The 22,065-nt window shown below is 43.2% G+C and overlaps 1 long non-coding RNA gene across 1 annotated transcript in view; it reads left to right on the top strand.

Moving 5' to 3' along the window:
- The first annotated feature begins 14,395 nt into the window (after window positions 1-14,395).
- The window catches only part of LOC129384726 (uncharacterized), a 32,606-nt gene continuing 24,936 nt past the window's right edge, over window positions 14,396-22,065 (top strand). Inside the window, exons 1-2 of the long non-coding RNA XR_008612382.1 lie at window positions 14,396-14,427; window positions 17,001-17,129. This is a non-coding gene — a long non-coding RNA (uncharacterized lncRNA). The remainder of the gene's footprint in view (window positions 14,428-17,000; window positions 17,130-22,065) is intronic.

The following is a 22,065-nucleotide window of genomic DNA, read 5'->3' as shown; positions in this document are numbered from 1 at the left end:
CCCTCTTCCACACTCTAAATACGTTCTGGGCAAAGAGAGCTTCATAACTGCCATTGCTAATATAGAGTGGTCTGAAATAAAAACTTTTAATGGTCCACAGAAAGCATTTCCTAAATTTTTTACTGTAATTATATCACTCATTCATAAATTCACTTCTAAAATAAATGTAAAAAAACCATTGCATTCTCTCACAATCCATGGATGTCTAAAAAGTTATTAGCAGCTTTCGGCAAACGCGATAACCTGTACAAAAAAACTAAAAATCAGCCTTTTAATACCGAATTAATTGCCCGATATAACAGGTTACGCAACTATATAAACAGCCAGCTAAAAGGGGCAAAACAATTATATCTTGAATAAAAAAAATCTTACAAGCCGGCAATAACAGCAAGCTAAAATGGAACATCGTCAACTCCTTTCTAAATAGGAATTCTAAACCAGAACAGCTATAAAAATTATATACAATAATTCAGAGTTCAACTCCCCTGCCGAAATAGCCAACGCCTTCAGCTCCTATTTTTTTGATAATGCCACGCCCTCTCCTTCACAAGTACCTCAACTTAATCGTCTCCCTCACTCATTTTTTCTTTTCCCCACAACGCCAGAAGAAATCATCATCATCATCAGCCTAGTTACGCCCACTGCAGGGCAAAGGCCTCTCCCATACTTCTCCAACTACCCCGGTCATGTACTAATTGTGGCCATGTTGTCCCTGCAAACGTCTTAATGTCATCCGCCCACCTAACTTTCTGCCGCCCCCTGCTACGCTTCCCTTCCCTTGGAATCCAGTCCGTAACTCTTAGTGACCATCGGTTACCTTCCTCCTCTTTACATGTCCGGCCCATGCCCATTTCTTTTTCTTGATTTCAACTAAGATGTCGTTTACCCGCGTTTGTTGCCTCACCCAATCTGCTCTTTTCTTATCCCTTAACGTTACACCCATCATTCTTCTTTCCATAGCTCGTTGCGTCGTCCTCGATTTCAGCAGAACCCTTTTCGTAAGCCTCCAGGTTTCTGCCCCATATGTGAGTACTGGTAACACACAGCTGTTGTACACTTTCCTTTTGAGGGATAGTGGCAACCTGCTGTTCATGATTTGAGAATGCCTGCCAAGCGCACCCCAACCAATTCTTATTCTTCTGGTTATTTCAGTCTCATGATCCGGATCCGTGGTCACTACCTGCCCTAAGTAGATGTATTCCCTTACCACTTGCAGTGCTTCGCTACCTATCCTAAACTGCTGTTCTCTTCCGAGACTGTTAAACAATACTTTAGTTTTCTGCAGATTAATTTTCAGACCCACCCTTCTGCTTTGCCTCTCCAGGTCAGTGAGCATGCATTGCAATTGGTCTCCTGAGTTACTAAGCAAGGCAATATCATCAGCGAATCGCAAGTTGCTAAGGTATTCTCCATCAACTTTTATCCCCAATTCTTCCCACTCCAGGCCTCTGAATACCTCCTGTAAACATGCTGTGAATAGCATTGGAAATATCGTATCTCCCTGTCTGACGCCTTTCTTTATAGGGATTTTGTTGCTTTCTTTGTGGAGGACTACGGTGGCTGTGGAGCCGCTATAGATATCTTCCAGTATTTTTACATATGGCTCATCTACACCCTGATTCCGTAATGCCTCCATGAAAATACATCACGTTATATGTCACCTAAAACCCACCAGTGCTGGAATAGATGAAGTTGTACCTGCTACCATTAAAATGATTGCCCACCTAATTTCTGATATCATGCCTTATACTACTAATTCAATATTCAAGACTGGTGTGGTTCCTAACGTGCATAAGCGCGGTAAAGTCGTTCCAGTTCTAAAAAAAAGTGACACCACAATAATACATAACTACCGCCCTATTTGTATTTTTCCTTTTTTCGGCAATGTTCTGGAGAAATTAATCGCATTGCGTATAACCAAATAGCTCACTAAATATAATATTCCCTCGTCATGCCAATTTGGCTTTCGCAATGAATACTCCACAGATTTGGCACTCATACATCTAACTGACCAATTAAAAAAATAATTGACGATGGTCTATTTGCAGGTTCGGTTTTCATTGATCCAACAAAGGCACTCGACTGCTTAAACCATATCCTTTTTGCTAAGCTTGAGGCTATCAGTGTTCGTGATCCTGCACTCTCACTGTTAAAAGGTTACTTATCAAACAGAGCTCAGATAGTGTCTGTGTCTAATGTCTATTCCAGGGAACAAACCACTAACACTGGCGTCCTTCAAGGATCCATCTTAGGACCACTATTGTTTTTTGTTTGTGTGAATGACCTACCTAACTGTTTGTCGTCTACTAAGTGCATTCTGTACGCTGATGATACTACCATGTTTGCCTCTGATGAAAACATGTCACTTCTTATTAACAAGCTAAATACTGACCTAGAAAACGTTTTAAGTTGATGTAATTCTAACCTATTAACTATTATTGTCACCAAGACTAAATTTGTTGTATTTTCCTCACATCAACAACATTCGGCGTCCTCCCCTTCTTTAACTTTTGGCTCACACTCTATCTCTCCCAGTCCATGCTCACTTTTCTTGGGATTTCTCTTGACTGCTGCTTGAAATATAAAGATCACATTTCTCACATCAAAAAAAAAAAAAAATAGCACACGGTATTCGCGTTCTAATTAAAACTCATCGCTACTTTAGACATAATAAATTAATCTCGCTATACCACTCATTCATTCACCCTCATATTAACTACGGCATATTATAACACTCATAACGCTCACTTGGCATCTCTGCAGGTGATCCAGAAGCAATCCATAAGAATTATATCAAGCAGTTCACGCTTTGCAAATGGAAAATTCCTACGACATGAGAACAGCATGCTAACCATTTCAGAACTCACCAAATATAATCTAGGGATTTTATTCTACAAATATATGTCTCAGGAACTGCCATCAATCTGCTTCTTACCTTGTGACCTGATAGCTTACAGTCACACTAGATTTGCACTCAATAATTATTTCCGTCTACCTAAAATGCGAACTAACTATGGTAAACAGACTACGGAATTTCCCTCAATATCGCTTTGGAATACTCTACCACCTATAATTAAAAATGCTAAAAATGTATACCAATTTAGAAGAGAACTAAAATCATTCATAATAAATACACATTGAAATTGTCCATTTTTTGATAATTTTTTCTTTTTTTGTATTATCATTCTGTTAACAAGTGTTCTTATTACTCATATGCTATAAACGTTTTGATATTACTCTAAGCTCTCATCTGTACTACTGTTGCTTTAAACATTGTATAACATCATAAGTGTCTTTAACAGGACGTCCCGATACAGTCTTTGACTATGGGACCTCCTTATGTATACTACGCACATGTAATTATTTGTACTTTTACTAATAAATAAATTATTAAAATGAATTATGAAAATATTGAATGGACGTGCAAGAAGGAAGAGTTCTCTCCGGAATGTTGGCCGGAAAAATGGTTAACACTTCTTCCCTGCGAAGCCGACGATGTAATAGCTCGTCCCCTAAAGAGGATGCTGAAGCATAGGATGAGTTCAAAGGGACACAGTTGCGCAAATGTGCTTTGTCAACAGAAGCATTCCGACAGTGAGTGAGGCATGCGCAGAAAGCTAGTTAATCGTCTCAGGGCTTCACCTATCAGAATTAAGCTAACCTGCATGAATGGCTTAAGAGTGTGGAAGTGTAACCTGACCACAATAAAGTAATAGAATCGAGCAGTTTTTAAAAGGCATTTAGAGGAGACGAGGTTGTTGCTCCAAGACAGCCTCACAGAGATCAACTTGGGCAAGGCTGCTGAGCTTGCGGATGTATCACATTCATCGTGGCCAAGTTCTGGGATGGGAAAAGCCCGGACTTTATTGAGCGGCGGTTATATATACTGATCGCGCAGGAGAGCGCTAGTGCCTTTCTCTTGTCACGCGTATCGTGTAATGCTTAAGGCGGGTACAGTGCATGTTGCCTGGCGCTGATATTGATAAACCGGAGGAATACGAAACGCGCAGGAATTTGCGCGAAGGGTAGCAAAGCCTGGTAAAACCCAGACAAAGGATGTTGAGCTCAAGAAGTCCGAAGGAAAAACATTTCCTCCGCTTAAAGGGCACGATGGGGGGTCTAAAACAGCGGGTAGTTCAAAGCCGTCTGCTGACGTGAACTACAAGTTTGATGCGCAGAGACGAGTTGTATGTTACAACTGCAAAGAGGAAGGTCACCTGGCCAGGAATTCTAAAAAGAAAATGATGTTTGCAAGCATACGGCAGTCAGGCGAGTGTGCGATTTTTGCAGCCGTATAGGCAGGAAATGCCTGTAAACGGCAGAAGGAAGAGGGTGCTCCCTTACTCGGCCGCAACGATGGATGTCGCGCATCCAAGTTGCGTTCCTTCTCAGGGTTTTACCTGAGTGCGCTTGGATCCGACAGGCAGCCGAAGGTCAGAGTGCCTACCAATACCTAAACTAGTTCTTGAAGGTCCTTTTGGCCAACTATACACAGAGGCGGCAGTGTCGGGAAATTTGTTCGAGCATTTCCCCTACCTATTCTCAAATTAGTCTACTGAGCTTCTCAAAGAACGAGTCCAGTCGGTTTTAAACGAGGGCGTTTGCACGGCCCTCACACGTTCTAAGACTCGTGAACTTTCATAAAAGCTAGAGTTCACGCGACCACAGGAGCCACCACTGCCACTGGCAGTAAACACGAGGGTTAAATCCGTGGAGGACAGTGACGAGTCGCTCGTGTCGTCTGATGCGAATCCGGACATGCATGGGGGAAGAGGCAAGACCACTAGCCGGCACGCTATATGCCCCGAACGTGTGGAAGGCTCACTTTTAGCCACCACGTCAAATACCTGGTAGCTACTTACTGAAGTTGATAAGGCGAAATTGGTGCCTAAATTCCCTGCAAGAACATGTTAAAGACGTGATAGTGAAAAAGATCATTTCGTTCTACGAGAGCTTCGATATTATCTATCGAAGGTATACCGATTTCAAGGGTAGCGTATGCGACCACATCCTAGTACCGGAAAAATATCGCTGACAAATCCTGGATATCGCGCACGGCAATGTGTGGGCCGGCCACCTCGAGATCAAGAAAACCAAAGCGAGGCTAGCTAAGGAGTACTACTGGCCCCGCTGTTGGATGGACGTGGAGGAGTTCGTTCGCTCATGCGACACGTGTCAGTGAATAGGCAAATCCGCTGACAAATGGAAGTCACCCATGAGGTTGGTACCCGTAATTTCAGACCCGTTTCGTCGGCTTGGGATTGACATTGTTAGTCCATTACCAGAATCAGCGCCCAGCTGCCGCTACGTTTTAACCGCGTTATGCGTCGCAGCTAAATTCGCTAAAGCTATTCCTTTAAGGAGCTAAATTCAGTTGCTGTTGTCGACGCTTTGTTGTCTATATTCTCTAGTGTAGGATTTCTCTCCGAAATTCGAAGTGATAACGGAAGCGTTTTCACCAGCAACCTTATGTGCGGCATGTGTTTTTCACGGGATACAGAGAGAAAAGCAAGAAACTGCAGGGATGTTTACAGCGAAGTAGTTTCTTATATTATTCCTCTAGAGCTACTGAGAGCATACACAAAATACATTCGATGCACTGAAGCGCAGTATTACTCTACGTTTTAAAGTGAGGGTTAATGCAGGTAAAGTAAGAATACAAAGCTCGCAACGTATTCAAGGTTTATTCGTTTTGGTGCAGAAAAAATATAGTACATCGCAAAAAAGAGAAAAAATTATTTAAGTGTTGCATATCGGGCATTAACGCTTCCAAAACAAATTCATGATGCTGCGTATTTTTAGTCGAAAGGTTAAATATGCTCCTGTAGAGCATTCTTTGAAATATAAAGTTTGCACGTTCGCTTTGCAAACTTGATAAACAGTCGCGTCTCGCTGCGGAACAGAACCTTCAATTTAAATAACTTAGGTGGCAAAGCACGCGTTATAGCTGATACGAACAAACTGCACCTAAATGGAGTGTGGATGGCACGCGTTGAGGCCTCAGATACTGGGCTATGATGTCATATCCCCGCAAAACAGCATTTTAAGTTGCGTGTTCTTTAATTTGCACCATCCGTAAAAGCATTCCACGCTACAACTGTGGAGTTTTCGTGTATCGCGAGCAGCTTGTACGCAATACACAGAAAATTAGGGCGACATCCGAAGGCCATGTCTTCTGGTAAGGTACACCTCGTAGTATTTACAAATTGCAGCGCATGCGAATAAACAGAACGGTAGGCAAAAGCATATATTATCTCGACCCGAAACCAACGTGAAAAAATATGATAATGACGTCGCTTGATTAGCGACGTTGTGTGTCTAGAGACGCCTAGAATTCACAGCAGCCAATCTGACATAAGAGCTTTTATGCGCCTTGCTAGCGTGTCGTGTCTTATGGTACGTGTCGCTTGCGCAATCCAGGCTCCACTGAATTTGTTACACTTTTCGGGGCTTGTTGAGCGACAGGCTCTATTACAGATATACAGGCAGATATACTTCGATAGGCTTGACCTCGTTACAGCTACTTGAAACACATTTTAAAATAGAACGGTCAACTATGTATATACGTGTGGTTTTGGTGACCGGATATGCCACTTATCTCTGACAAAGGAAAAATGAAAGTTTTGCACATAAATGTGTTGGCGCAGTCGCAGCCAGAATACTGTAATGTCAACGGCGAACACTTCTTTCAGGCGATAGGCGCGGGTTTCAAGCCGCATAGCAACAGTTTTATTAGAAAAGCGAACATATGCGCACCCGTGTCAGTTTCCATGAGGTCACAAGAGCAGGAATGGAACACGCCAACAATAGGGAACCTTACCACTGTCGTTCGCGTGAGTCACGTCGCACAGAGAAAAGCTGCTTATGAAAGCGAGCTTGTGTCAGTTTCTCCTATTCTTTACTCCTACATGCCTAGTTCATAGCTTGTTTGTAGATGTTTTCTAGGTATCGCTTTACTTAACGGTGTTTTGCATGTGTGCACTGCAGCTTTGGAGGTATTCTATGTTACGTATACACGACATAGCAGCATAGCTATACATTAAATACACAGAAACACCCGGTAGTGCTTAGATAAGACCACTCATAAGAAAATCATAAGTTTGTAAACCAAAATGTGTAAACAATTATCAAGGGCATGCTGAAAGCCCTCTGCCTTTGTCTTGAATTTCGCTCGTTTGAGCCCGAAATGTCGAATCACCAATCCAAGTCATGAAAAAGTATAACGACTTTTTCATCTCCGCTTGTGGCCATGGAAACTGCATTCGCACCAAAGAATAACTGAACTGGCAATTAAGTAAAAAATGAATGCTCCCGCCGTGGTAGCAGAATTCTTTTAGGGACCTAATACAAAAGTGCTCGTGTACCATGCTTTCTTTGCACGGGAAAGAATCCCCGCGGTTCAAGATAAAAAAACAGCATTAGACCCAAAGAGAATATAAAATAAAAGCTAGTAGTTTAATGAGCAAGCAAGCAGGGCTTGCTGAGCAATGTAAAATTCAAAATTCAGTCGAAGTTACCAGGAACGGAACTGTCGTATTTCCTCGAGAATAGGTCAATCCTTTTTTCCCGAAAACGTTAAACAAAATGAACTACACATCAATATTCGTAGCCTGATAATCTCGACCTATATTCGTGAACAAAGCTAACAAAGTGCCGAGCTTACGAAGCTCCTTCATCGCGCTCACCATAAAGCGAGCCTGGAGATTATGCAAACTGGTGATATGAAGTGCTGCATATACCACCCAGTCGACTGCTCTGAGGGAGACATCATGACGAGAATGCCTGAGAAGCATACGACGTGGACGACTTTTCCGGTACTCTCGGCAAAGATTCCACTTGTGACACCGGCTAGCGAGTTTTAGCTGCCGAGCTTACACGTAAATAAAGAAGTGTTATGTTTAAAGTCTTTCGTTTCTTTAGGAACAAAATTGTCGACCTATGTTGGAAATACGTTTTTTTTATTTCTCGGCGTGTTCAATATACTGGGGTCAACGTATATTCGCATTCTGCCTTGTTTTGAGCTTGGATGCGACTTTTGAGTTGTCAAACTCAGTCTAACAAGAATGATATTTTAAGGTTTGAGGGACTAAACTCTAACACAGTCGTTAGCCACGAAGATCCGCTTTTTTCTAGGTGTAGACGACGGAATGTCTCCCAACAATTCCATCCAAATCTGCTAAAATGGTCGGCATGGAGTCTTGATCTGTTGACGTAATCCCGCTGGACTCGCCGGTGGGTTGTTGCGCCGCTGACAGTCTCGGCATGTCTTGACGTATTAGCGGACGTCTGCTTGGAGGCGTGGCCACTAATACCTTTCCTGTATCCTCGATATATTACGGCAGAATGCGAGGAGCGGAGTGGTCAGTTCGTCATGTAGGACGTGCAGTACCTCTGGATGCAGTGCTGAGGGGACAAGAAGAAGGTTGTTGACGCGGATGGCTGAGAAGTTCTTTACGAGGACGTAGTTTTTCAGGAAAAACGAACACAATTCTCGTCCCTAGGTAGCATCCTAGGGACAACGTCGGTGTTGCCTTCCCAACACTCGACGAGTCTTTTTAGCTCCTAGTATTCTCGTTGCTGTTCAGCGAAGCCTTCCGCGCTTATTGTTCCTAAGAAGATGTCGTCACGGTCGTCTGGCGGCGATTGGTCAATGGGCGCATGTGATAGGCAGTTGGCATCCCAGCACTTCGGTCCGGATTTGTAGATGACGGTTATCTCAAATTCCGGGAGTCTCAGATTCCACCGTGCAAGGCGTCCTGAAGGGTTCTCTAAATTTTCCATCCTACACAAGGCTCGTGTCGTCGCTTACGGCTTCAAAAGCCTGCCATAAATGTAAGGGTGGAATTTTGTGGTAGCCCAAATGATGACGAAGCAAATTCCTTTCCGTCCTAGAAGAGTTGGCTTCCGCTTTCGGCAGCGACCGACTAGCATAAGCACTGACCCTTTAGAGGTCTAGGCTACTTGCGGCGGTGTGGATTTTGGTGTCGATGCCTTCGTAGAAGTGGGGGAGCACAGGTGGTACCTGCAGGGACTCCGGAAATTTGGACCACCTGGGGTTCTCTAACGGGGCGTAAATCTAAGTACACGGGTGTTCTCGCATTTCGTCGCCATCGAAATGCGCCGGTATGTCCGGGATTCAATCTCGCGACCTCGTGCTTAGCAGCCTAGCAACAAAGAAATTCGTGCACTTCGATTCGCAGGAATGCTAATTAGATGCACCGGTGCAATCGCACTTCTGTTGAGTGGCCGCCCTTTTACGCAAAAAAAGCACAGGTTGACATTGCACTAAGGCCACAAATTGTCAAGCCTCTTGATAAGAGGAACATATAGAACTTAGCAGTCAACAAGAGGTTGCACCGTCTGATGCTGGCGCAGTCAGCAGCCGACCACTCGACCACCCTAGACCAGCGTGTTCAATCGGTGCTTGTAATTAGGAACTCTTATATTGTCCATAGCTTAAAGTTTTGATGAGCTCTCCTAAAAAACTTCACAATGTTTTGACTCCTAAACTCGCACTGGTAAACAGTTTTAATCCATGGTTGTTCACAAAGAAGACTCATATAGAAGCCTAAGGTGTATGAAATACGCTGCCCTCAAATCACGCGCGCCAGCCATCTCCTAGATCTTTCCATTCGTTTACGGCTACATGCGAAAGAGCAGTGAAGCAGGGAAATACGCACACACAAGGGACGTGCGATCGGAGCTACGTGGCGTCAGCGTGGCACACGAGAAAAAATAAGCGGTGTGGTACTGTTGCCTGCAGACTGTGTACATTCGAGTCAGACTCTCACATAGCTGTTTGTCTGGTACAAGTTCTCCCAATGTCAACTAATTGAACTACATTCACTCAGCTATGAGATACAATTCTGGTTGAATTGCGGGATGTGAATTTATGCACTTCTAGTGTCAAAGAAAGCATCCTGTACCCACCGCAAATCGCACCCAACGAACTGCTTTCGGTTCAGCAACGCAGGATTCGATGCCTACGTAGGGAGCCCCCCAAGTTTTTCTCCTTGCCGGATTATATCGGAGTGTCAACAGCGGTCAACGGAGACGCTACCGAGATGACAACTCATATCCTAGTGAACCGACTGATGACGCCAGAGCCTTCCCACGTTTTTCGCGGCAGGCGAAGCATGTGAAACGGCCTTAACAGGAAGGTTTAGCTCGGCCCCAAGTCTGATGCCCTCTATTCGAATACAAGTAAAACGCACAAACTCTTTTATGAGAGAAGCATTGGGCCAATTTTAACAAATTTGTTGCACTTGAGAGTGAAAGTTAAAGCGGAATTTTGATTTACAGTCTTAGTGTGTTTACAATCATTTTCTGCAATTTGTATTTTTGGAGAGAATAGAAGTACCAAGTTTACAAATTCATAGTTGTGCACCAAGAACAGATGTCACAGCTACGCAACCTGTATCCGTTACAACGTTCCAAGTCGACAAAATTGATTTATCAATTTATATCTTACGTGAATTTGTTACAATGTTTACAGGGATATTGAAAAAGACCCACGCACATATTGGTGGTTTGCTTGAGAGCCTCAAATATTAAAAAAATTTCTGCAGTTTAGGTGCCCTATAACGTAAAACTATTCCAATATGTTTTATTCCAATCTTCCGACGTCAATTTTGCGTAACCACCGACGTAAACATCGGGTGGTCACCCCCAGGGTTGCCTGAACAGACCAGTCAAACGCTCTCCTCGTTCATAGGAGGCTACTTTTGTTTGCTTGAAAAACGAATAACACTGCCTACACTGAGTGGCTTCCCTTATCTAACTGGCTCCCAAGAGGTGAGGAGCACGCTCAAGTGGAGAGGGATTCGATGGGGTCGAGCCTCTGCACTGGATTTCGATAACCGGATGAAGGGGGTGGTGCCGGCATCTGCGATTGATCCACTTTCCCTTACTTAGCTTGCGGTGGTTGGTTGAAAATCGCGGCGGCATGTAACGGAAGCTTAAGAATGACGCTAAAACCTATCCTGAGTAAAGAAGAGTTGGCAGAACGAGGTCGTAAAGGTGCCGAAAGTGCTCGAAAACGTTACATGGCCACACAACAAATTTTATTAGATGCAAATAAACCCATGCTCTCCGGCAGGTGTGAGTAGCCAGTGCCTGAGCGATCGGTGGCAGCCATCTTTTATTCCTTTCGGAACGAGGCAGCCTGCGGCTATTCAGAAGAAAATTCAGTTTTGTTCGGCATATTAATACATCTTTAACGCGTACACATCACTTAGACGCGGTGAGTTTCTGCGCTTTCGTAACGGCGCGTGACAGGCAGGTGAAGTTGGTGCGGCCCGAAAACGCTTGACCAATATCCGATGGCTAATGGCGAAAAGGCGTCAAATCAGAAATAAATAGTTTTCTTTTGGAAATCATGCATAATCAGTGTGTACACGTCATATCAGATGGGGAGCTATCGTGGTTTTCGTGACGTCGCGCGAAAGACAGGTGGAGTGGGGGTGGTCTAAACATGTTTTTGACCAGTCGCGGAGGGCTGATTGTAGAAATTGAATAAAGAAGTTTGGAATAGTTTTACGTTATAGCGCCCTAGATGTACTATTAGATGTAATCTACAGAATTGCGTTGCCTTTTTAATTACTTAGTTATCGAGTTCTAAACTTCATAGTATTGTTTTCTAAAAGTTTGCCATATTTATAAATTTTTGTATAAAGATTCATGGTCTCAATGGAAAATTCAGTGCCAGCAGTCACAAAATTTAGCTTTTTCTATTAAATTCAATAATACCCATAACATTTTGTGGAGCTGTTGCTGAGAAGAAAATATTTCTCTTTTTCCATGTATTTACATATGCTTCACCGAAGTAAAGCATCCTCTTAAGAGGTTCTTAATTGTATAACTACACAAATTGCAGATTATGTAAGAACAGCCTGGGACCACGAATCTTTGTTTATTGATTGCTGGGACCAGTCTTTAAAACGAGCCTTTTTTTGCGTACCATCGCATGGACAAAAAGTGACAGGCGGAATAGAGAGCAAACAGGGGTAGCCGATGTTGCAGTTGACAAAGGAAAAAATGGAGTTGGGCAGGCCACGTGTATGTGGGATAACGGGTGTTTTAATAATTGAGATAATGGGTGTTCAGGGAAAAGAAACCCAGAAGTGGATGGCAGAAATTTAGGTGGTGGGATGAAATGACGAAATTTTCACGCATAATATGGAATCAGCTGGTACACGACGACGGTTTTTGTAGATCATTCGTAAAGACGTTCGTTCTGCTCTAGGCACTAAAGGGTCCCTGAAACGGTTTAGATACACTTTGTAGATGCTTAGGGTACAGCAACAGTTAGTCATTCGCACCACAATTTGTGTGAAGCGTCTCATATTAAGTGTCTCATTATCCGTCGATCGGATAGTGACAGTCCGATGCACTGAAGCCACTCCGCTCGTCTGCTGCCTTGCAGAGGGACGCGATGCCGCAGCTTGACATATTACTGGTCGCTACGTTTACCGCCCACAACGTAACAAGGATGAACCATAGTGCTTGCGAAAAGAAATATCGAGATTTACACTGACTATGGAACTCTCTTCAACATGGGTCACGTAGTAACACAAGAAGACGACACTTGCTTTGTGCCGGAAGTGCTTAAGTGAAGTGATAAATTGCCCTTGTGCATTCTCTTTCTGTTACCTTATATTTAGAGCAACAAAAGCCTAGCATTCCAACTATTACGAAGAAGATTTGTTTACCATAAAGTTGGAAAAAATATTGATGAACCGCCCTGGCAGCCAATTGGATAGCTCGCCCTACTAGCGTCATTAGGACAATTGACGTCAAATGGTTAGTAGCGGCTGAATATTCAGCCGAGATCTGTACTGCGATCGACAGCTGTGTACATATTTAAAATTTTATAATAAATTACGCGCTTTACGCTGAGCATTTACATGCGTCAATTAATGATCAGAAGGACTTGCTCTAAGGACTCAGTACATTTGCACAATATCATCAAAATCTTTTCAGGGTCCCTTTAAAATGTTCTGGTAATAATGGAGACCAAAGTTGAAACTGTTTCACAAGAATTTGATTACACAAGCATTAAGAAAGTGCTATACTTCTCCAAATATTTTTTTGAATCCGCTAAGAACGCACCATGAAAAAGTCCAGTGTCAAAGATATACCGCGGCGGTAAGCTTGCTTGTATCAGTAGTATTAATTGTGAAGGCAGTGGCGCCACAGATATTCGGTGCGCACGCTCAAGACGTACACATTTTTATGGTGTTTACTTGAGGCGAGGTCAAGGTGAGCATTAAATATTTTTGTAAAAGGGTGATTAATCCTTAAAAATTATTGAAAGGTGATTTTCCAGCACGGTTTGTGCTGCTCAACATAAAAACTGAAATCATTGTTTTGACAGTTCTTGCAGTGTTTCGTTGTGCTTTGGTAAAGCATTTTATGGAATCACTAAATATTTTTGTTAATACTCTGATAATAAACGGAACCTCCTCCTTGTGAGATTGGCTGAAAGCGCATTTGTTCTGGGAATGAAAGAGCAGAGCCGTAGTATCATGCAGAATTATTATTCTCCAAAAATGACGGTACAGTAAACAAATAAAAAGCAGATTGGGTTTGGGGATAAGCACAGAGGAATGGAAAACTAGAAAGAGGAGTGTCTTGAAATAGTCCTTATTCGACCAGTGGTATTCGTAGCAGTGTGCTGGGTAAATGTTCTGCTGCGTGCACAGAGCAAACTCCTACATGTAGACATCACCTGAGATGCTCAACTAATGTGCACCTCAATTAAGTGTCAAATAATGTGTAGCATATGCTCTAATACTGCACGCAACTTTATAGCGCCACTTTCTAGTGCAACGATACTCCAGTTGCACATATGTGCATTCAAGTCGTCTTTAGGATAATGTCGTAAAGAGAGTCACATCGCTTACCATGGTACGTATCAAGAGCAAGAATCACTGACAATTCTTTTAGTAGAATGTACAGGGGTGAACATTGTTTTACATAATTTATAATGTGCTATATTCGGGAGCATGTATTGTTTGTATGCAGCAATAGAAATGGTACCAGGACGTTGCCTAACGACTGTTCATGCAATACAGGTAGATTTCCAGGGAGGTGAGGTTATTAAAAAAAGATAACGACAAGTTTCGAACAAATGGCGGTACTCGCGCAGGCGAAAGACATTGTTTCGTTTTGCACGAGGTCATCCGTACGAATTTTTCATGCTCAAGGCTGCAAGATAAGGCTGTTGTTCTTTCAGCAGTATAAAGACTTTTACGTTAGTATAAGCAGCATAAAATTTTATACGCAATAAGAATACTTTTACGTTAATTTAGTAAAAGTGTTTTACGTCACTGCACATGCCGCCACGTAATTATGCACGCACGCCCCAGCCCTGTATAAAATGAAACAAATTCTGCAGTGTTCGGCCATCTGAACTGGTGAGTACAGGTAAGGAATTCCACAAAATTGACCCTTGTCACGGCATAGAAAATATATGGGCTACTTTCTAATCGACGGAGGTTTTCGTGTTCGAAATAGTTATAGATAAGGTAATGCTTGCAATAAGATTGTTCACGAGCTTGCAATCACTCCTTTAACTCAGAACAGGTAAAAAATGCGGGACTTTTATACCCTAGATTTTACTGTCCTTCGCGTGCTTGAAAACACATATAATTGACTTGACAGAAGCACACAATAAATTGTAATTACCTTTTTTTTAAAATATAGTCCTACAAGTATGTACAAAGCGTGTTGCTGCCTAAGTTTTCGTGAGAAAACAATTGTTACGTAGCACGCTTCCTCTACTATATTTTTTTAATAGCTCTTCGTGTGTGATAGCTAAAGGAGGCATTCTACGTCATTACAATTTGTGAGCCCTCCTTCCGAACATTCCCCGACTGTGTTTAGAAAAAGTTTATTTCGGCAAGAGACGATACGAGGACTGAGTCACAATCACGGCACAATTCCACCAGGATGATAACAGAAAAAAACGAAACATGACACGTTTTCAAAGTGGTGTCCGAGTCCTCATTCGCCAACATATAATCACATATACCCACGGAAAGGCACAGTTACACATAAACTAAATGCCACATGTATAAAATGATGTTCCATATATACACTGTAGACAATGGTTATGTACAAGGATGATGTGACAGAAAACCTTACCCAATTTTGAAGTGACGCGCACGAGATGTGTATATACAAAAATGATCATGTATATCAGAGTACACACACACACAAATCATGGGCACATTCCCTCACTTTGCTGGTCGTGACGGCTGACTTGTTGGGCGCTGTTACTGTCTTGCCGAATAGCTCGCGCAAAGGACAGTACTACTATCTTTACTACCATTATAGGTGTCCAGGCCATTCGCCTTGTTTTATATGAAATTGTTCATTGATAAAAGAAGTGATACCTCAATATGTTATTTGAGAGAAATATGAACAATCAAGAGAAGAAATCTAGTTATTCGGGCGACCGTTCGTATCCCTTCTATGCCTATTTTTCTTGCATTTAGTCCACAATTACACGCACACATTTATCGTGACAATGCCAATTACCTCTTTGAGATGATTGCTGCGTATCGGGGATGGTGATTTCCATACCATGGCACATACACTTAATGGAGGATAGGCAATGAAGCGGACAGTGTGTTTAAAATGATTGAAGAGAAATGAAGAAAAAATGCAATGTAAGAGCTGTCGCAGTTCGTAGCACGGGTGCGCCACAGCACATGCTAGTGCGCCTTTTTACGCCAATTACGCAATTACGCAATTACGCCAATTACGCCTTTTTACGCAATTGAGTAGGAAAATTTAAAGCACGTTATTAACCACGTCTTGATAACTTAGCCTTACATAAATTACAAATTGTGTGTTGGATCTACATGTTTCTATAAACTGTATATATTGTTTGGGTGCTTCAAGAACCGAAAAAGAAAGTGGTGAGAGAGTTTCAGGGTTACACAATGGGTTGTGAATGACAATTTAGCATACATTTCACTCTTACGCAGAACTGAGGCAAATATCATGAGAAATTTCGGCGCTGCTCGTTTTAACACATGCAGTAAACTATTTCTTCAAGAAATGTCATGGTCAGCTGTTGTACAAGACCAGTGAGTGGATTTGCAGCCAGATGTCTTTCACTGTTTATGATCGGAGGTTGTTTGTGAAGGAAATTTGCAAGGGATGAGATCCTCATCAAAAACTATATTACGGTAACTTAATGACGGCAGTTAATGTGGCAAGAACAATGGGCGACACATTTAGAAATATGATATGAACTAGATTAAGTGCTTACATGGAAACAGGAAATTTTGCAGCTGCCTTACATCGTGCCTAGTTCTTGCATAAATAGGCGTCTATGGACATCACACAAGGATAAAAAGTGCGCAGTGGGGTCTATGCTAGTACGAGTTTACACATATTGAATTCTGCATGGTTGCTAGGCCACTGCTTAGGAGAAATATTGTTGAATTTAAGATTATATGTTGAGCTGTTTCGCCTGATTTACACAGCTGTGTTACGCTCGGTTTCGTCGCCGTCATGGCATCGGCACCCTTCAGGACGGAGTGCTTCCTCGAAGGTTCCTCCTCAGAAGCAGGATGCCGGCGACTCTGACCTATGCTCTTAGCGTCTCCGACGTCCCGATTTTGAAAAAAAAAAAAAAATATAGGCGAGTGAATTTTTTGTCTCCAAGGGCGCCGGTGCCATGATGTTGACGGGACAATGCGGATCACGGTTGCGTGAACGAGGCCTTGCGGTGCGTATGTGAACTGACACGACGTCATCAGTTTCCGGCGCCACGGTGATTGGCTTTCATCCCATAACAATATTTGCCAACGAAGTTATTCCTCCTCCTGGTGTTCTGGGTGCTGATTTTGTTTGTGATTTTGTTCTCGTTGTGTATAAGATATTGACTGAAGCCAATCCATTCTGCATGGGCTCTGCACACCTGAGCAAGAACGGCCTGTATTGTTTTTGGCAAACTTATTTCCTATCTAAATTTTATTTTGCAGCTGATTCATAACTATCAAGTGCGAGAGATTCAACGGCGTTTAGTCGCCTCTCCTATTTCCTGCACGTCATGAGTATGAAGTGCCTAGCCCTCTGCGCTCTCGGGGCCATAATTTTTGTCGTGAATACAAGTAAGTACCGTTTAAGCTTCGAGCATGTATACATTGCAGGTAGCACTGACATTTTGTCATATTCACATGAAGGGGACCGTCTAGACGGTGTACCACGCAGCAAGATTTAGAAGTATGTGAATGCCTCGTAGCTGGACAGAACCAAGTTAATGTTTTTTGGAGACGCTTGGAGATACTGAGATTTTTTTTTTTGCATTCCGCCTAATTACATAGTCTTATTTTATAGTCAAATTCTCAAACATTATAATTAGATGTGAAGTTCCAATGAGAAAATTGTAGAGCAACATGATAAACTTCCGATAAGGCTGTCTGCTGCTGAATACGTGCTGAAGTTCCAATGAGAAAATTGTAGAGCAACGCGATAAACTTCCGATACAGCTGTCTGCTGCTGAATACGTGCTGCATAAACGTGTTTTTTCGAGAGTGGAAGAAGCTGGTGAATAGACGCACGCTTACCGCGCGTCTGGCCGCTCGAGGCACTTTACGTGTACTGGCGCAGATATTGAGGCATGGTTCTTGTGCTCCTTGACTACGGAATGCTTCCATAACCGTCTGTATTTATACTGCATGGAACGCCTTTTCGCAGTCTATGAAATCCATGTAACTATACGAAAGTTTAGAAATGCTATTTTATGCAGGCTTTGAAGAAGTATTTTAGCTATTAGACTGAAAGATTTAGGAGCGAGGACAAACTACGAATATCTCAGCGCGATGGCAGTATCCCCTTCAGCAACGCTGAATACTTGTAAGAAATTATTCATGACCTTACCGACAAACCACAACTGTAGGCTAAAGATTGTTATGCAATTCACAAAGTTAATGTTCAATAGGCTCGCAAGAAAGCGATAATTCTAGATTGATAGACATCCTCTAGAATATTTGCAAGCGGGCGTTTACCTTGGCTGATTACTTACAGGGAATCCTTTTAGCTAAAATAAATTTTAAACAATAAAAATAAATTGGAGTCCATACAGCAGTCATTACTAAACGAAGAGTGTATAATAATTCATTTGTAATGTTATCAGCATATGAGGTAGAACCTTACAGGTCATGTGAAAGAAACTGGAGATGTTAAGGACTGGGCGAAAAACGATGGAATGGAAAATGTTAGGTATAACGTTAGCAAACCGTAAAATGGCGGTCTCGATTGGACAGCAAGCGTGGGCAGCCGATATTCCGTAGATGTAGTTGACATTAGGAGGAAGGCATGGAGTTGAGCGGGGCATGTAATCGGTAAGGCCGATAACGAGCGGCGTACTAGACTTGCAGAATGGGTACGAAGGGAAGGGAGGTGCAATCGAGGACGCTAGTAAACTAAGCAGTGTGATGAAATTAAGAAATTTGCAGGCATAAGATGAGGCACGTTGTCGCAAGACCGGTGTGACTAAATATCACTGGGGCAGGTCTTTGTCCTGCAATGGATATAAATAGGCTGAGCATGATGACGTCCACTAGCTGGCGGCATAAGATCTTCATCTAGCTCTGCTATATGCACTTCTGTCGTGTTTCTTTCTCGTCCCACATATGTCGTGCTATTCTTCGGCAGTATAGAATACTAACTCGTCAAGTATGCAGTACTTCTGTGAAGTTGAGTAAAATGTCGTAGTTCAAGGTAAGTAGCCATCCGAAATTGAAAGAAAAAAATTCATAATGCTGGTAGATACGTGGGGTATCTCACTATGATCAGCCATCCATGATACTCAGCGGATGATTCGATTGCTGCTCTACGCATTGCCTCCTTGGCCAGTAGCTTCGTTTTTTTTCCCTTACTGGAGCACAACATGCAGAAGAATAGCTAGCGATATATATAAAGAATGATCAGATTTCGCATAACAGCAGATAGAATACGGCAGCCGATTTTCTAATGAATCTACCTGAGGCAGTTTTGTATGTTACTATGACCGTTTAGTTTATTTAGATCTATGTCTCTGAGCACTTAAACGCTGTAAAAAATAAAAAATAAAGAATTTTTGAATACGGTCCGGCGCTCATACACTAGGACAGTTGCTTTTTATCATTTTATGTAATAAATATCTGATGCCTCTTTTCCATTATTACTATAAAGACATGTATGACTCCGTTTTAAATGAACGTGAGTATGATTATCCATATGAGACAGCTCGAGACTGTCCCTCTGTCAGCCATACATGTGCATTAGGCCAGTGAGGGAACTCTTAGCCAGCGCAGCTGGAGGCCTGGTGGCTTTCAAAGGTGCGTTCGCTGCACCCTAAAATATATAATACCAGTACTTGGAACAAATACGGTAATTACGCGTATTTCTCGTGCAGGAAGTTCTCGCAATTATACGAATTTTCTCATTCAACTTTCTCTGCGCTTTGGGAGACACACTTTTCACGATCGAGTAGAGTAAGCAAGCACATATTAAACAAAAGTGGTTAATAATATTTCGAATTTTGGTATTCTGGTATATACGTATACTGCAACCGGGAAGACGATCGTACTGGAAAACAACTTCATTTTGTTTGTTTCTTTTAGAGCTGTTTTGTTTGGACATGTTTATCAACAAATTCGACACTCAATATGGTAATCTAGTATACAGACACGAGATTCTCGACACAATAAAAACCGATACGCGAAGTAGCTTATTGTGCATAGAATACCAGTACAGAAGCCGGGTGGAGTGGAGAACAGCTGCACTTGTGCGAGGTAGCAGTTCCAATGCCTTCTGCTCTCTGCTGGTACCACGCGTGAGACATCGGAGGAAGTTAGTCTTGTTTGCGTCTGCCGAGACCATGAGCGCAGGTGTTAGCTCCAGCCGGCTTGTTGACATACGCTCTATGCAGAGCAAGCTACGTAGCGGGGAGGTTCGTGTGTCCAGACACACGTTCCAGAAATGCTAAATTAGGGTTTTTGAATGCACATCGAGAAATTCTTGTAAAGCTTGGCCACGCTTAATTCTAAACAAAGAGTGTGCTATTGGGAAATCTGAGACTGAGTAAAGGAGGTACCTAAAAAGAGAGTTATCTGCAAATTGTTTTTTAATTTCTACGGACCCTTTTATGTAAAACTAAGGAAATTATATGATTTGGAAGAGAACATAAATGCCTCTGTTTGACTAATATAACCGCTCCGCCTTCACAGCGTGAAATTCGCGAAATCAAGTTACTATGAGCATGACAAACAATCCTTTAGGTTCAAATTATTGTCTTGCCGTTTCGAACCCAATTTCAGTTAACATAATTCAGTTTTTACATTGACTAAATTCAAAAGCATGTGATAAATATTGTTACATGTGGAAAGACTCAGACGAAAGAGGCTATTTACAGGCTATTTACACTGGAGCCAGGCAGCCAGGCTGACACTCGCCCGCGCCAAGGGCACAGACCAATTTCATCGCCGTCCTAGCCTCAGCTCGTCTCTTGAGCATGTCTCAATGATATCGTAATACTACCCCCCCCCCCCCCCCCCCCCCCCCCTGCGGCAATAGCGCCGTCACGGGGCTGTTAAATACCCAAGGCGCGTGGAGAGCTGTAGGAATTGAGTGGGGCAACGTGGACAATGTCACTGGTTGTCACAGCGGAGGACGTAGTGGGCGTGGCTAGAACGATTTAATAGGTGACATCGGTCACTTGGCGGAGCACGCGCTATGGGCCTGTGTAACAAGAAAGCAGTTTTTCACAAAGGGCTATTTTACGGATGGTGACCAAAGCAACACGAGGGTGCTGAGCACAAAATAGACATCACGGTGACGAAGGTTGTAGCATTGCTTGTGTTTGTCTTGCGACACTTGTAGAAGAGCGCGTGCAAGTTGGCCAATATGGTCAGTACGGGCGATTGCATCGCGGGCATAATCGCTAGTTGAAGCGGTGGTGGACGGAAGCACAGTGTCTAGTGGTAGCGTCGCATCTCGGCCATACACGAGGTAAAACGGGGAAAAGCCAGCAGTGTCGAGACGGGAAGCGTTGTATGCAACCGTGATGTAAGGTAGAGCCAGGTTCCAGTCACGGTGGTTGTCTGAAACGTATTTAGATAGCATGTCTGTAAGATGCGGTTCAAACGCTCAGTGAGGCCGTTCGTTTGATGATGGTAGGAGGTGGTAAATTTGTGCTGTATTGAGATACCACGCATGATGTCGTTAATGACTTTGGCCAAAAACGTACGGCAATGGTCTGTAAGCAATTGACGCGGAGCAACATGCATAAGCATCATATCATGTAGGAGGAAGTCCGCAACAACTGGTCGGAAGAGCGCGGGGTAGTCCGCCGCCACTGCAACCCACTTGTTTCCTGATGTAGATTCCGGAAATGGGCCGAGCAGGTCAAAGCCGACACGATGGAAAGGCTCAGCAGGGATGTCGAGCGGCTTTAGGTAACCAGCGTTGAGCTGGGAAGGCTTCTTGCGTCGTTGGCAAAGTTGCCAAGCGGCGACGTAATGTCGTAGGAAACGGGCAAGGCTCGGCCAGAAAAAACGGCGACGTACACGGTCTCACGTTCCAGATACGCGGAGGTGTCTTAACGCTGCTGCGTCGTGAAGCTCTTCTAGAGCGGTTTAGCGGAGGTGTTTAGGTATTACAAGTAGGAACTCAGAGCCGTCCGGATGAAGGTTACGACGGTAAAGAGTACCGTCGCGGAGGACGAAGAGGCGTAGAGTAGCATCGGCCGGAGGGTGTTCAAAGCGGTCGATAAATGCTCTTATGTAGGCGCTACGACGTTGCTCGTCGGCGAAATGAAGCATCTACAGAGAATACGCAAGCAGCACTGGCAATATTGGAGGAGTCAGAGTCGTCAACAGGGTAACGCGGCAAGCTGTCAGCGTCTTGGTGCAGGCGGCCTGGCTTGTACACCACGGAATATGAAAATTCTTGTAACCTCAAAGCCCATCGACCAAGCCGGCCTCTAGGGTCTTTTAGCGATGAGAGCCAGCAGAGAGCATGGTGCTCAGGGACTACGGAAAGAGTGCGGCCGTAGAGGGAAGG

The sequence above is a fragment of the Dermacentor andersoni genome, chromosome 4 (genome assembly GCF_023375885.2).
Source record: "Dermacentor andersoni chromosome 4, qqDerAnde1_hic_scaffold, whole genome shotgun sequence".
Taxonomy (NCBI): domain Eukaryota; kingdom Metazoa; phylum Arthropoda; class Arachnida; order Ixodida; family Ixodidae; genus Dermacentor; species Dermacentor andersoni.
The sequence above is the reverse complement of the archived record's forward strand: the minus strand, read 5'-3'. Positions and strand labels throughout refer to the sequence as shown.